Source organism: Mustelus asterias, chromosome 22, assembly GCF_964213995.1.
Source record: "Mustelus asterias chromosome 22, sMusAst1.hap1.1, whole genome shotgun sequence".
Classification (NCBI taxonomy): Eukaryota; Metazoa; Chordata; class Chondrichthyes; order Carcharhiniformes; family Triakidae; genus Mustelus; species Mustelus asterias.
Genome location: NC_135822.1, coordinates 64,482,993 through 64,499,424, shown reverse-complemented (window position 1 = coordinate 64,499,424; position 16,432 = coordinate 64,482,993).

Sequence of the window (16,432 nt, the reverse complement as noted above, 5' to 3'; positions counted from 1 at the left end):
CTAGTGGCGTTTGCTACCAAATAAACCTGTTGGGCTGGTGTTGTGAGACTTCTTACCATCCAAATCAGTCCACCTCAGATTCCACATGCCCTCCTTTCATGATAAAATCTCGTTGCCTATTAAATAATTCCAGGATTTTTATTCTATTCGTCTATCTGGGAATCCGTTCCTTGAGTTGATCACCTTGTGAGAAGATCTTCCTGCCACCAGTCCTAACAATCCTGACACCAATTTTAAAGTGTCCCATAGTTTTACCCCAGACATTTTATAGCAGTATTTCAGTTAGTTTTTGTCCCATTATTTAACCATCTCTCAAATACCTCCTTTCAAAGTTGCATAAAGAAGTGAGTGGCTCTGTAGACTTCCAGAAGGCATGTAGTCTGCTCCGCAGAACAGAATATAAGCAAAGCCTAACAGTGCATGGAAAGGAGGTAGCCTTTCAATGTTGCTTGGAAATTGAGTGGGAGACAGCAAAGGTCAAGGATCTGACTGGTGGAATGTGACAAGTGATGTTCCCCAGAGATCTGTTCTGATTGAAGAGTTGGACGTTTGCAGATGGCACTTCACAATGGAAAGTAAGTAATACAGCTGCAAAGCAATATCGACAAGATGATGCATCTGACTAAAGCAATGGCATGGAGTTCATTGTCGGCGGATGTAAGATCTCTGGTTTGCAGTAGGAAAACAAATCACATTTTCTAAATAATGAGAGACTAGGTTCTGTTCAGGTGTTTAAAATAGAATTTGAACATAGACATACATAGAACATTACAGCGCAGAACAGGCCCTTCGGCCCACGATGTTGCACCGACCAGTTAAAAAAAAAAACTGTGACCCTCCAACCTAAACCAATTTCTTTTCGTCCATGAACCTATCTACGGATCTCTTAAACGCCCCCAAACTAGGCGCATTTACAACTGATGCTGGCAGGGCATTCCAATCCCTCACCACCCTCTGGGTAAAGAACCTACCCCTGACATCGGTTCTATAACTACCCCCCCTCAATTTAAAGCCATGCCCCCTCGTGCTGGATTTCTCCATCAGAGGAAAAAGGCTATCACTATCCACCCTATCTAAACCTCTAATCATCTTATATGTTTCAATAAGATCCCCTCTTAGCCGCCGCCTTTCCAGCGAAAACAATCCCAAATCCCTCAGCCTCTCCTCATAGGATCTCCCCTCCATACCAGGCAACATCCTGGTAAACCTCCTCTGCACCCTCTCCAAAGCCTCCACATCCTTCCTGTAATGTGGGGACCAGAACTGCACACAGTACTCCAAGTGCGGCCGCACCAGAGTTGTGTACAGTTGCAACATAACGCTACGACTCCTAAATTCAATCCCCCTACCAATAAACGCCAAGACACCATATGCCTTCTTAACAACCTTATCTACTTGATTCCCAACTTTCAGGGATCTATGCACACATACACCTAGATCCCTCTGCTCCTCCACACTATTCAAAGTCCTCCCGTTAGCCCTATACTCAACACATCTGTTATTCCTACCAAAGTGAATTACCTCACACTTCTCCGCATTAAACTCCATCCGCCACCTCTCGGCCCAACTTTGCAACCTGTCTAAGTCTTCCTGCAAACTACGACACCCTTCCTCACTGTCTACCACACCACCGACTTTGGTGTCATCAGCAAATTTGCTAATCCACCCAACTATACCCTCATCCAGATCATTAATAAATATTACAAACAGCAGTGGCCCCAAAACAGATCCCTGAGGTACACCACTTGTAACCGCACTCCATGATGAATATTTACTATCAACCACCACCCTCTGTTTCCTATCCGCTAGCCAATTCCTGATCCAATTTCCTAGATCACCCCCAATCCCATACATCTGCATTTTCTGCAGAAGCCTACCATGGTGAACCTTATCAAACGCCTTACTAAAATCCATATATACCACGTCCACTGCCTTGCCCCCATCCACCTCCTTGGTCACTTTCTCAAAAAACTCAATAAGGTTAGTAAGGCACGACCTACCTGCCACAAAACCATGCTGACTATCACCTATCAATTCATTACTCTCCAAATAACTATAAATCCTATCCCTTATAATTTTTTCCAACATCTTGCCGACAACAGAAGTGAGACTCACCGGTCTATAATTCCCGGGGAAGTCTCTGTTCCCCTTCTTAAACAATGGGACAACATTCGCTAACCTCCAATCTTCTGGTACTATACCAGAGGCCAACGATGACCTGAAGATCAGAGCCAGAGGCTCTGCAATCACTTCTCTTGCCTCCCAGAGAATCCTTGGATAAATCCCATCCGGACCAGGGGATTTATCTATTTTCAGACCCTCCAGAATATCCTGCACATCCTCCTTATCAACTGTAATACTGTCTATTCTACTCCCCTGCAACCCAGTGTCCTCCTCAGCTATATTCATGTCCCCTTGCGTGAACACCGAAGAGAAATATTGGTTCAATGCTTCACCAATCTCCTCCGGTTCCACACATAACTTCCCTCTGCCATCTATAACTGGCCCTAAACTTGCCCTAACCAACCTTCTGTTCTTGACATACCTATAGAACGCCTTAGGATTCTCTTTAACCCTATCCGCCAAAGTCTTCTCATGATGATTAGAGGTTTAGATAGGGTGGATAGTGATAGCCTTTTTCCTCTGATGGAGAAATCCAGCACGAGGGGGCATGGCTTTAAATTGAGGGGGGGTAGTTATAGAACCGATGTCAGGGGTAGGTTCTTTACCCAGAGGGTGGTGAGGGATTGGAATGCCCTGCCAGCATCAGTAGTAAATGCGCCTAGTTTGGGGGCGTTTAAGAGATCCGTAGATAGGTTCATGGACGAAAAGAAATTGGTTTAGGTTGGAGGGTCACAGTTTTTTTTTTAACTGGTCGGTGCAACATCGTGGGCCGAAGGGCCTGTTCTGCGCTGTAATGTTCTATGTTCTATGTTCTATGTTCTATGTCCCCTTTTAGCCCTTCTAAGCTCGCTCTTCAACTCCCTCTTAGCCAATCTAAAGCTTTCTAGTGCACTACCCGAGTGCTCACGTCTCATCCGAACATAAGCCTCCTTTTTCTTTTTAACCAACAAAGAAACTTTTTTGGTGCACCACGGTTCCCTAGCCCTACCAATTCCTCCTTGCCTGACAGGGACATACCTATCACAGACTCGCAGTAGCTGCTCCTTGAAAAAACTCCACATGTCGGACGTTCCCAGTCCCTGTAATCTCCTAGTCCAACCTATGTTTCCTAATTCTCTCCTAATAGCCTCATAATTACCCTTCCCCCAGCTAAAACCACTGGCCCGAGGTTCATGCCTATCCCTTTCCATCACTAAGGTGAACGTAACCGAATTGTGGTCACTATCACCAAAATGCACACCAACTTCCAAGTCTAGCACCTGGTCTGGCTCATTTCCCAGCACCAGATCCAATATAGCCTCACCTCTAGTTGGCCTGTCTACATACTGAGTCAAAAAACCTTCCTGCACGCTTTGAACAAAAACTGACCCCTCTAACGAGCTAGAGCTATAACAATTCCAGTCAATATTAGTCAAGTTAAAATCCCCCATAACAATTGCCCTATTACTTTCACTCCTAAGCAGGATTGACTCCGCAATCCTTTCCTCAACCTCTCTAGAACTTTTAGGAGGTCTATAAAAGACTCCCAACAGGGTGACCTCTCCTCTCCTATTTCTAATCTCCGCCCATACTACCTCAACAGATAAGTCCTCATCAAACCTCCTCTCTGACACTGTGATACAATCTCTGACCAATAATGCTACCCCTCCCCCTCTTCTACCTCCTTCCCTACTTCGACTAAAACATTTGAACCCCGGGACCTGCAGCATCCATTCCTGCGCCTGCTCTATCCATGTCTCTGAAATAGCCACAACATCGAAGTCCCAGGTACTGATCCACGCTGCAAGTTCACCCACTTTATTGCGAATACTCCTGGCATTGAAGTATACACATTTCAAACCCTGCTCCACCCCACCTCTGCAATGCCGTGCATTGCAGTCCCCATCCATGCATCCCTCACTTTCAGCCCCACTACTCAGGATCCCTCCCCCCCCCCCGAATCAGTTTAAACCTCCCTGCATGGCCTTAGCAAATTTACCCCCCAGGATATTGGTCCCCTTCTGATTAAGGTGTAGACCATCCTTCTCATAGAGGTCACACCTTCCCCAGTACGAGCCCCAATTGCTTAAGTACGTGAACCCCTCCCTCCTGCACCATCCCCTCAGCCATGAATTCAAACCTTCCCTCTCCCTATTCCTCTCTAAACTATCCCGTGGTACAGGCAAGAGTCCAGAGATAACCACTCTGTCAGTCTTGGCCTTTAGTTTCCACCCCAACTCCATAAATCCCTGCCTAATATCCCCTTCCCCTATCCTCCCTATGTCGTGTGTCCCCACATGTACAATAACTTGTGGTTTATCTCCCTCCCCCCTAAGAGTCCTGAATACCCTGTCAGACACATCCCGGACCCCAGCCCCTGGTAGGCAACACACATGGTGTTCATTCATCCAACGTGCAATTCGGCCAACATTGTCTACCTGATACGCTGCAAGAAAGGATGTCCCGAGGCATGGTACATTGGGGAAACTATGCAGACGCTGCGACAACGGATGAATGAACACCGCTCGACAATCACCAGGCAAGACTGTTCTCTTCCTGTTGGGGAGCACTTCAGCGGTCACGGGCATTCGGCCTCTGATATTCGGGTAAGCGTTCTCCAAGGCGGCCTTCGCGACACACGACAGCGCAGAGTCGCTGAGCAGAAACTGATAGCCAAGTTCCGCACACACGAGGACGGCCTCAACCGGGATATTGGGTTCATGTCACACTATTTGCGTGGACCTGCAGAGTTTCACTGGCTGTCTTGTCTGGAGACAATACACATCTTTTTAGCCTGTCTTGATGCTCTCTCCACTCACATTGTTTCGTTTCTTAAAGACTTGATTAGTTGTAAGTATTCGCATTCCAACCATTATTCATGTAAATTGAGTCTGTGTCTTTATAAGCTCTGTTTGTGAACAGAATTCCCACTCACCTGAAGAAGGGGCTAAGAGCTCCGAAAGCTTATGTGGCTTTTGCTACCAAATAAACCTGTTGGACTTTAACCTGGTGTTGTTAAACTTCTTACTTAAAATTAGAACCAGGTCATTCAGGAGCAAAATCAGGAAGGATTTTCTCACACAAAAGGTGCAAAAAATTTTGAATTCTCTGTTTCAAAATGCTGTCGATTTCGGAACAATTTGAGCTTTCATGATTGAGAGATTTTTAGGCAAAGGTATCAAGGGATATGAAGCAACGGCAGAAAAGTAATGTTGAGATGCAGATCAGCCATGTTGATAATGAATGGTATAGCAGACTGAATGGCCATCTCCGACTAAATTCTCCTCAGTGTCTAAAGTCCTTTCTTATAAATCGGACATGATGTCATCAGAGATATTAGCACATGGCAATCTGGAATTACCTGTCATAAAGCAGCAGATCCAGCTGCTACAGGATTGGGAACAGCACTTTTTCAGTTACAAGGAGGTAGAAAACACAAACCAATTTATTACCCATCACAATAATTAATAGATACAGAGAAGAAACACAATATAAAGGAGGCATTGGGAGCCAAATGGACATGTAAGGAATTGGTTGACTAGGTCTTCACATTACGATAGAAATAGAACATAATTGAAATAGCTTGCAGCAATGTCATCAAGAATTCAAAGGTTTAAATTAAGATTAATGAAGTTTGATATTTGTACGCAATATGTTCAAGGGAAACGATAGAGTACAGCCCGAAGTAAGGTGGCAGATTTTCAAGGAATGTTGGTCTGGAGTTCTGCATGACAACGTTCCGATGAGACAGGGAGGTGTTGGTAGGTTACGGGAACCGTGGTGCACGAAAGCTGCGCTGAACCGAGTCAAAAAGAAAAGGAAAGTGTACAAAAGGTTCAGAGAGCTAGGCGATGATAGGGATCTAGATGAGTATACGGCTTGTAGGAAGGGACTTAAGAAAGAAATTAGGAGAGCCAGAAGGGGTCACGAGAAGGCCTTGGCAGGTAAGATTAAGGAGAACCCTAAGGCGTTCTATAAATATGTGAAGAGTAAAAGGATGAGATGTGAAGGAATAGGACTGTTGTAGGGAAATATCCCTTACCAGTGCAGAATAGAAGTTGAGTCGCAAATCAAGGTTCAAAGCGTGTCTTTATTGTACAATTACTGGGATCCCAGGGAGACCCCCGTAGCCAGCTCAGAAACAGTGGCTTGGCCACGTTGATCTCAATTAAATCACATCAGCTCTGGATCTTTATAGGGATCCAAAATTCGCGCGGGAACATTTGATTATGCCTTTTTTTACACAATGTATAAAGTGGTCTGTCAGTTTCAAAAGTCCCTAGGAAGTTTCATGGATTAGCATTTGTATGGTGTGTGTTCGTGTTAATGGGATTACTTGGTCCTGCCCCGGTGTCTAAATGCGTTTCCCATTACTATCTCTATGTGTCCTCTTATTTAAATTGGTCCTATTGTTCCGTGTCTGTGTTTCCTGCTTGTGAGATTGAGTGTTCATGTCATCCTGTCCTGTTGGGTGTCTGGGGTATTTCATTCTTAACCTTTTATCCTTATCTCTTAGTTTATCAGATTTTTATGTCTGCCTTGGCCGAATTGGTAATATTTCAGTGATAGCTTGGTTTTGATAACCCACTCTCTGTCTCGTTTCATAGGGATCTTGATCTTCCTTGGCCAGTTTAAAATGCAGCTATGCGCTGTTGCTAGGCAGATTAGGGATCTTCCGTAGTTTCTGAAATTCGTGAGTCTCTCAGCTGTGCAGGGGGAGACCCGATCGAATATCCATCCGGGGGTGCCCCTCTGCATTGTTGGCCCGTTATGAGTGGTGCCAATTAGTCCAATAAAAATATATTTGATGATACAAATATGGTTTTCTGGAAAATTTCCTCCTTCAGTCCCTCCTCTCGTCCAGGGGGTGCCATTCATGGCTGACCCCCCATGGACGACCTTCAGAGGAACTGTGATTTGTACAGCTGTTGTCCTTGCCGTTGTTCCTCCTCTTCTGGGTCGTTGTTAAGTTCTTGCATCTGGATACTGGCAGTGGGTAGCATTCTTGATGTAATATTTGCACATATCACTTTAATACAGGTTAGGCCAAGGCAGAGTGTGAACAGGATGGCTACCACTAGGATTAATCCCTTCATAATATATGCTCCCCAAACTGTGTTAAACAGCCATCCTAACCACCCATCAGTCCCTGTTAACCCCTGTTTAAAGTTATCCAATTGCTTTTGTATCCCGGACATGGCTGCTGTTATGTTTAGTGTCTTGTCGTGTACGTATGTGATGCATTTTTCCTTGATGATGGTGCATACCCCCCCTTGTCTGGCTAGCTGATAGTCCACCGCATATCTCGTTTGTTGTGTGTATAGTCTGAGTTCTGCGAGTTCTTGGTCAATTGCGCCTAATGCTTGTAGGGTGTTGTTTCCTAAAATGGTCAGTCCACATATGAAGAAGTTCCTATTACTGGCACTGATCACCCCTGCGGCGCCTCCCAGGGATAGTGTCCCCAGAAATCCATATCCTAAAGAAGACCCTAGTGTGACAGGGGCCTGCCAGTCGGAGCAAAATTCTGCGCTGATGGCCCTGGTCACTATGCGTTTCTGGACATGCCCTTCACTTGGGCATGGAACCGTGAGAGGTCTGATTGTCCCTACGGAAAAGAACCTTGGAGGCCTGTCTGTGGCCGTCATATATACATTTTTAAATAAAAACACGTACCCGTCTTTAACCCGATAACATGCATTACCCCGGGGTCGTTTGACCGCATGGCCCCATCTTGTGGAACCTTCCCTCCCCCTGGACTGTCCACTTGATTGTACCTCTTGGTGAGAATCAAATGGATATGTCCCTGAGGCTGAGCTTACGTGGGTGCTGTTGCACTTGCCACACATAAGCTGCCTACCCGCGGTGACTGCAATGCATTTTTGTTGCTTGCAGTCACAAGTGAAGTGTCCTTCCCGGACCCGGCACTCCTGGAGAGCACAATGTGCCTCAGCGCATGAATCATTTTTAGGGACAAAGGCATGCACGCACCCCCATCCCTCTCCCTTAAAACATTGTGGGTAGTTCCCATGTGTCTCCTCCGGTTGGGGTCCCGTCCCCCTTAGAATTCCCGGCTCAGTGAGCTCTACACACCTTCCTTGTATCCCTTGCTTAAAGTACCCAATATGTTCTTTGCAGGGTGCCCCCGATGTGTCAATAGTGAATAACTCTTGTGGGAGCCACCCTGGTGTTGCGATGAATAGGGAGTTTACTGATCGCGCTGAGGGGTAACAAGCGGTCCTATTCCCATAGATCTGGATGTGTGTTTTCAGGAATAGGTTTCCTTCCATGATTGGTGGTTCTGCTCCCCTAACCCCCATATGTTGGAGTGTATTTACAATGGTCAGGGTTATTATCAGATATGTCCCTGTTCCCATATCGCTCTTTTTTTTTTTTTTCAACAGTATTTTACAATTACAGTATATACAGAAAATAAACAGGCAATTAAATTAAAAGTAGTTGGTTCCGACGTCTTGATAGTAGATCTGGTCCTGGTTCCTGTGGAAGTTGAATGAGCAAAACGGTATCTTTTAGTTCATTTGTTCTCATATAGTTTTAATTGGGTCCAGTGTTTCCAGACCCCCTGTCCCCTTATATCTATACAGGCACAGGTATCTCCGCTAATAATGACCTCGTAAGGTCCGTGCCATCTTGGGGCAAATCCTGGTTTTGCAGGAAGCACTTTTGTTAATACCCGGCTCCCGGCTTTTGGGACTTCTGGTAATATTTCTGAGTCCCCCTCTGCGTCGACCTGTGCCTGATTAGAAATTACGGACCGGCGCATCCCCTTCAATTGGGTGCTAAGGTCTCGGATGTATTGTCGGATCCTATCTTTTATCGGACCCACATCTGTCCAGCCTGTAATAATGTTTTCGGGTAAGTGCATTGCTCGCCCGGTCATCAGCTCGTATGGAGTCAAGCCGGTAGTTCGATTTGTGGTCGCCCTAAGCCTCATCAGAACTGCAGGTAGGACTTCTGTCCAATTTCTACCTGAGGATTGCATTGCTTTTGCCATTGTTATTTTTAGAGTCCGATTCATCCTCTCCACCATCCCGGAACTTTGTGGGTGATAGGGGATGTGAAATTTTTGTTTTATTCCTAATAGTTGGCAAATGTTTTTCAGAACCTTTCCTGTGAAATGTGTTCCCTGGTCCGAATCAACTTGAATTGGCATCCCCCATCCATAGCAAGCTTAGTGTGAATTAAATAACACTTTGTACTGGCCTTTTTTGGCTGCAATTGGACATCCATTCATTTGTCTGTAATCTTATCAAAAGACATCGCTTTCCCCATTAAAATCACATGCCATACAGCTCCGATCTTTATATGATGTACTCTTACACTATCTCTAATTTGATCATTTGTTTGCGTGCAAGTGCCGCACCACAGTACTTCACAAAATAATTATGTCTTTATCAATATTCAATATAGTATATGAATATATCATACAAAGTTGGTTAAGGCTTTTCAGGATTTGATGTTATTCTTGTGTCTATATGGCAGTGCTATACTGTATAATAAAAATAATCAAGCGGCAGTTGTATCATACCACTTTACACATCGTACCCGTGATATCCAAACCCTTTTAATTTAAGCCGTTTCTTTTTTTAAACTGAGCTCCAGATCGAAACCCCCGCACTCTAGGAAAAGTAACAGGCGCCGAATCAAAATCAAAGCAGGTACAATACATACCAGTTATTTGATTAGGAACATTTTGGTTTCTTAACTGGCTAGGTTTTAAGCTTTGCAGTGCTTTTATATTTGGCAAACCTTGAACCTTGATGGCTCATGAAATTCCGACGGCAGTACATAATTTTAACTAGTTCCGAATACTAAACTATCTGACGTTCGCAAATCGCGATATTCTGCGATTAATACTGTATTTCACTGACTTGATATACTTTAAACTAATTCATAGACCTCAGTCTTTTGTTCCTGCTTTTCTATCTTTCCACAAAATAACTTATTTTCTTCTCTTAACTCCTCAACTAACTCTTATAATTTCTACTTCAAGACAAAGGAAAGAGCACATGCTTCCTTCCAAGGTTTAAATCCTTTCTTAACATTAAAACAAACAACAACAAAGCATCCACGCAACCACTTTGTTTAAACACACACAGACACACACATGGAAGCTTCCAAAAGTCATTCCACAGTACATCCTTTTTCATTCAAACTTATCATTTCAGACTGGGATGAGTGTAAAACATTCAAAGAGAATACTGAACATTGATTAAGACAATCGCCTTTATTCTTCTTTCTTCCAAACTGTAATTGACTCAAAGCAGAAGTAAATTCAAGAAATCCTATCACTTGAATCTTTACAGTTTTAACACTCTCCCAGCCCCCCTGAGGCTAAACCAAGGTGCAATGTACTGCACCCACTGCCTGTAGCAAACATTCCACAGGAACAAAGAGCTCCCTGCTCTCAATCTAATTACAACAACAACCACCTACATTCGACAAGCTACCAGATCTCACAAACACACTGAAATACAAAAACTAAGATCTCTCCTATCCATCTGCTGCCTTTCCCCTGGCGTAAAAGGCTTATAGGTTGCCTTTGGTTGTGCTAACGTCCCTCCTCTCGTGACTGGCGCTAGATTATAATTGTCTATGTTTTCTTTTGATGCTGGAGTGGCTGTATGTTTCTGCACTGACTCGTATGGGCGCCGAGGGTCCGTTTCCTCTGATCTCTGCGTTATCTCCGCAGTGTGGTTTCTGTATTCTAATTCCCTCACTCTCTCCTGTAATACTTTAATTTGCTCTGTCTCTTTGTGTCTCTCCTCCATAGAGGCATTTACTTCCTCAATTAGTCCAGCTAACTGGGTCACTAATATTACTCCCATTACTTTTGTTTTGTCCCGTTTAACTCCGTCTACCCACTTTCTTTGATCTTCTAAAGTTTGTGATGCGTTCCACCCATTCCGTTTCATCTTTGCAACAATCGCTTCTCTGGCTAACAGATACTTCAAAATGAGAGCTACTGCAGTTTCTCCCTTAACAACGTGGTCTGCCATTTTTCTGTCTAGCAGTCCTGCAACCCCCGTATGCTGGCTGCTACAGTAAAAGTGCCTCAACTCTCTCCCTTATCTCCTGTCACTGATACTGCCCCAGCACCGTCTGTATTGCTGTAGGTTCTCGTAGTGAGGTTCCAGTGGGTCTCTTTCCCCTGGGCTCCCCCAACTATTCCTGACACCTCACGCTTGGACTATTTTGTGTTGTCTTATTGGGATGTGTGCTGGTTGTTTAGTGGGTTTGTCCGCCCCTGTTCCCAGCCCCTCTAAGTACAACGCCTCCCGCTCGGCCACCACCCCCACTAGCAGGGTTGATCCGTTACCCCAAAACCGGGTATCCTGCTATGGGCTGTGGTGTTCCCTACAGACGAACAAGGTTATCAAACTCCGCCCGGGTCCCTAATGGATCCTCCATCGTCGTGTCTCTTGGTCAGGATGGATCGGGTCCCCTTTTCCTCAACACTTACACACATGTATTCTGTTATCAAAGCCCCTGTTATAGTTAGTAACTGTATCGACTCCGAGGTTGTTCGTCCCTTCAGAGTCAGTGTTGTTACCCGATTTACACTGTCCGTGCCTTGCACCCTGAGTGCCTGTGCCTCTTAGCGCCCGCTTCAAAACCCAACCTTAGCGTGGGAGATTTCTCCTCTTAACGTCCAGTTTAGGGTAGGGCACCTTGAGTCAAGCACTCCCTTGTCCTATTGCCTTGGCACAGACAGTGGTTTCATTTACAATCCTGGGTTAGTTACACCAATTAGTTCTGCATGCGGTACTTATCTTTATATTAGTCTTAATTCCTGTTATCAAATAGCCCAAAACCTGTTATCTTTACCTCTGGTCCTTTATTCCTATTAAAGTTAAAAGTTACTTACCTTTTTCCACGCGGTCGTTCTGACCTGTACCTCTTTAGTGCGGACTTCTGTTTCAATTTAAAAACTTAGGCAAGATTATACAGTTCTACAAGACAACAATACTTAAAACAGACAAACCCTAACCCTTAAAGGTACCTCACTTTGAACGGAGACCTGCACTCGCCTTTGACTGCTCTGGATTTGTATCAGATTCGTTTAAATTTGATTCCGACTTTCAAACTGTGGCCATCAGTCAGAAGTCAGATATCAAATCCTGCCGACTACGCCATTTTGTTGTAGGGAAATATCCCTTACCAGTGCAGAATAGAAGTTGAGTCGCAAATCAAGGTTCAAAGCGTGTCTTTATTGTACAATTACTGGGATCCCAGGGAGACCCCCGTAGCCAGCTCAGAAACAGTGGCTTGGCCACGTTGATCTCAATTAAATCACATCAGCTCTGGATCTTTATAGGGATCCAAAATTCGCGCGGGAACATTTGATTATGCCTTTTTTTACACAATGTATAAAGTGGTCTGTCAGTTTCAAAAGTCCCTAGGAAGTTTCATGGATTAGCATTTGTATGGTGTGTGTTCGTGTTAATGGGATTACTTGGTCCTGCCCCGGTGTCTAAATGCGTTTCCCATTACTATCTCTATGTGTCCTCTTATTTAAATTGGTCCTATTGTTCCGTGTCTGTGTTTCCTGCTTGTGAGATTGAGTGTTAATGTCATCCTGTCCTGTTGGGTGTCTGGGGTATTTCATTCTTAACCTTTTATCCTTATCTCTTAGTTTATCAGATTTTTATGTCTGCCTTGGCCGAATTGGTAATATTTCAGTGATAGCTTGGTTTTGATAACCCACTCTCTGTCTCGTTTCATAGGGATCTTGATCTTCCTTGGCCAGTTTAAAATGCAGCTATGCGCTGTTGCTAGGCAGATTAGGGATCTTCCGTAGTTTCTGAAATTCGTGAGTCTCTCAGCTGTGCAGGGGGAGACCCGATCGAATATCCATCCGGGGGTGCCCCTCTGCATTGTTGGCCCGTTATGAGTGGTGCCAATTAGTCCAATAAAAATATATTTGATGATACAAATATGGTTTTCTGGAAAATTTCCTCCTTCAGGACCTATAAAATGTGAAGGTGAGAAAGTCTGTACAGAACCGGAAGAAATAGCAGAGGTGCTTAATGAATATTTTACCTCGGTATTCACGGTGGAAAAAGACCTGGGTGGTTGTATTACAGGATTGAGGCGGACTGAAAAGATTGAGTATGTGGACATTAAGAAAGAGGATGTGTTGGAAATTTTGAATAGCATCAAGATAGATAAGTCACCGGGACCGGATGGGATGTACCCCAGGTTACTGTGGGAGGTGAGGGAAGAGATTGCAGAGCCTCTGGCGATGATCTTTGCGTCGTCGATGGAGACGGGAGAGGTTCCGGAGGATTGGAGGATTGCGGATGTGGTTCCTATATTCAAGAAAGGGAATAGGGATAGCCCAGGAAATTACCGACCGGTGAGTCTAACCTCAGTGGTTGGTAAGTTGATGGAGAAGATCCTGAGGGACAGGATTTATGAATATTTAGAGAAGTTTAGTATGCTCAAAGGTAGTCAGCACGGCTTTGTCAAAGGCAAATCGTGCCTTACGAGCCTGGTGGAGTTCTTTGAAAATGTGACTCAACACATTGACGAAGGAAAAGTGGTAGATGTGGTTTACATGGACTTCAGCAAGGCATTCGATAAGGTCCCCCATGCAAGACTTCTCGAGAAAGTGAGAGGGCATGGGATCCAAGGGGCTGTTGCCTTGTGGATCCAGAACTGGCTTGCCTGCAGAAGGCAGAGAGTGGTTGTAGATGGGTCTTTTTCTGAATGGAGGTCGGTCACCAGTGGAGTGCCCCAGGGATCGGTTCTGGGACCCTTGCTGTTTGTCATTTTCATAAATGACCTGGATGAGGAAGTGGAGGGATGGGTTGGTAAGTTTGCCGACGACACGAAGGTTGGTGGTGTTGTGGATAGGTTGGAGGGATGTCAGAAGCTGCAGCGTGACATAGATAGGATGCAAGACTGGGCAGAGAAGTGGCAGATGGACTTCAACCCGGATAAATGTGTAGTGGTCCATTTTGGCAGGTCAAATGGGATGAAGGAGTATAATATCAAGGGTAAGACTCTTAGCAGTGTAGAGGATCAGAAGGACCTTGGGGTCCGGGTCCATAGGACTCTTAAATCGGCCTCGCAGGTAGAGGAGGTGGTTAAGAGGGCGTATGGTGTGCTGGCCTTCATCAATCGAGGGATTGAGTTTAGGAGTCGGGAGATAATGATGCAGCTTTATAAGACCCTCGTCAGACCCCACTTGGAGTACTGTGCTCAGTTCTGGTCGCCTCATTACAGGAGGGATTTGGAAATGATTGAAAGGGTGCAGAGAAGATTTACAAGGATGTTGCCCGGATTGGTTAGCATGCCTTATGAGGATAGGTTGAGGGAGCTCGGTCTTTTCTCCTTGGAGAGACGAAGGATGAGAGGTGACCTGATAGAGGTGTACAAGATGTAGAGAGGTATAGATCGGGTGGATTCTCGGAGGCTTTTTCCCAGGGCTGAAATGGCTGCTACGAGAGGACACAGGTTTAAGGTGCTGGGGAGTATGTACAGAGGAGATGTCAGGGGTAAGTTTTTCACTCAGAGGGTGGTGGGTGAGTGGATTCGGCTGCCGTCAGTGGTGGTGGAGGCAAACTCGATAGGGTCTTTTAAGAGACTTCTGGATGAGTACATGGGACTTAATAGGATTGAGGGTTACAGGTAAGCCTATATATAAGCCTTGGTAGGTAGGGATATGACCGGCGCAACTTGTGGGCCGAAGGGCCTGTTTCTGCTATATTTTTTCTATGTTCTATGAGGCTTTATTGTGCATTGAAACAGATAATCCAGAATTTTGAATTTGTGGAAAATACGAGGAGTTGCAACAATGACAATTACCAGCAACCACACAAAGATTGTGTGAAATTGAAGAGATTCAAAAATCAGATCAGGAATGTAAGCAGATCAGAGAATTTTGCACCATAGGATGGCCAACAAATATACCAACATAGTCCTATCATGAGACAATATGTCGAGCAGAGAGCACATTTGCCAGTGATTCATGGTTTGCTAGCATTTGATGATGTGCATGGCACAGTGGTTAACACTGCTGCCTCACATTGCTAGGGACCTGGGTTCGATCCCCGGCTTGGGTCACTGTGTGGAGTTTGCATGTTCTCCCCGTGTCTGCATGGGTTTCCTCCGGTTTCCTCCCACAGTCCAAAGATGTATGGGTTAGGTGGGTTGGCCACGTTAAATTGCCCCTTATTGTCAGGGGAATTAGAGTAAATACGTGGGGATGCGGGGTCAGGGCTTGGGTGGGATTGTTGTCGGTGCAGGCTCAAAGGGCCGAATGGCCTCCATCCACGAGGGATTTTATGATAGAACAGCCTAACCAATAGCATTGAGACTTGAGATCTTCCAACGCCTACGTCAAGGTCATTCAGGTATTACCAAGTCAGAGCACAGTATTTGATTTAGTAGCTGGGTCTCTCCTTTTATGAATGGTATGCTTTGTCTGTTTCGCACACAAGAAACAATACTTTTCACTGTATACTACTACATGTGTCAGTAATAAATCAAATCAAAAGATTACTACACAAGGTGGATTGAAGTGAAATTGTTGCATGGTCACATATTGGAAGCAGTGATAATGTCATTGATAGAAACTTATGCATGTCCACGAGATTCCTGATATTGTGATATCAGATAATGGTCCGCAGCTTGTAAACATAAGGTTTCAGGAGTTTGCAGAATGATTTGGATTCGTTCCCATAAGTTCACTGAGGTTTCCTCTGGTTTTCAGTGGATCAATCTTTATTCCTAATGTACTCACTATGTGACCAGGAATCCAAATTGTTGGCTATGAAAATGTCTCAAATCGAGAAGCTAAGAAAGGTGTCAGAACTGCAAAGGCATTACTGAAACGCAATGAGGATTTTTAACTAGCTTTCTTGAGTTCATAGATCCTCATCCTTGCAGAATGGATTGGCTCTATGCAAGTTACACTTGGGATGAAGGTTGCAGATTCCTTCCAAATACATTAACTCCATAGGTACAAGATACAGATATAGAGAAAGTAAAAGAGAAGAACAGATGAAACACTATGACAGTCATCACAGAGCAAGAACATTATTGACAAGGGAAAAAAAATTAGATCAGAGATCAACCTAGATTTGGAGACATCACCACACCCTCAATCTTACATTGTCCGGATAGAACAGAGCACAGTCTGAAGAAACAGAAGAGGTTTGATTGTAATTGAGTAACAGAGTGACATTCAGAGAGCAGAGAGGTTGCTATAATCAGAAATGAAAGAAGAGACTGACGGAGGTGATCCCGAACCGTGTCCTGGTTCGAATTCTGTTCAACAATATCCAGAGGACCAACATTATTC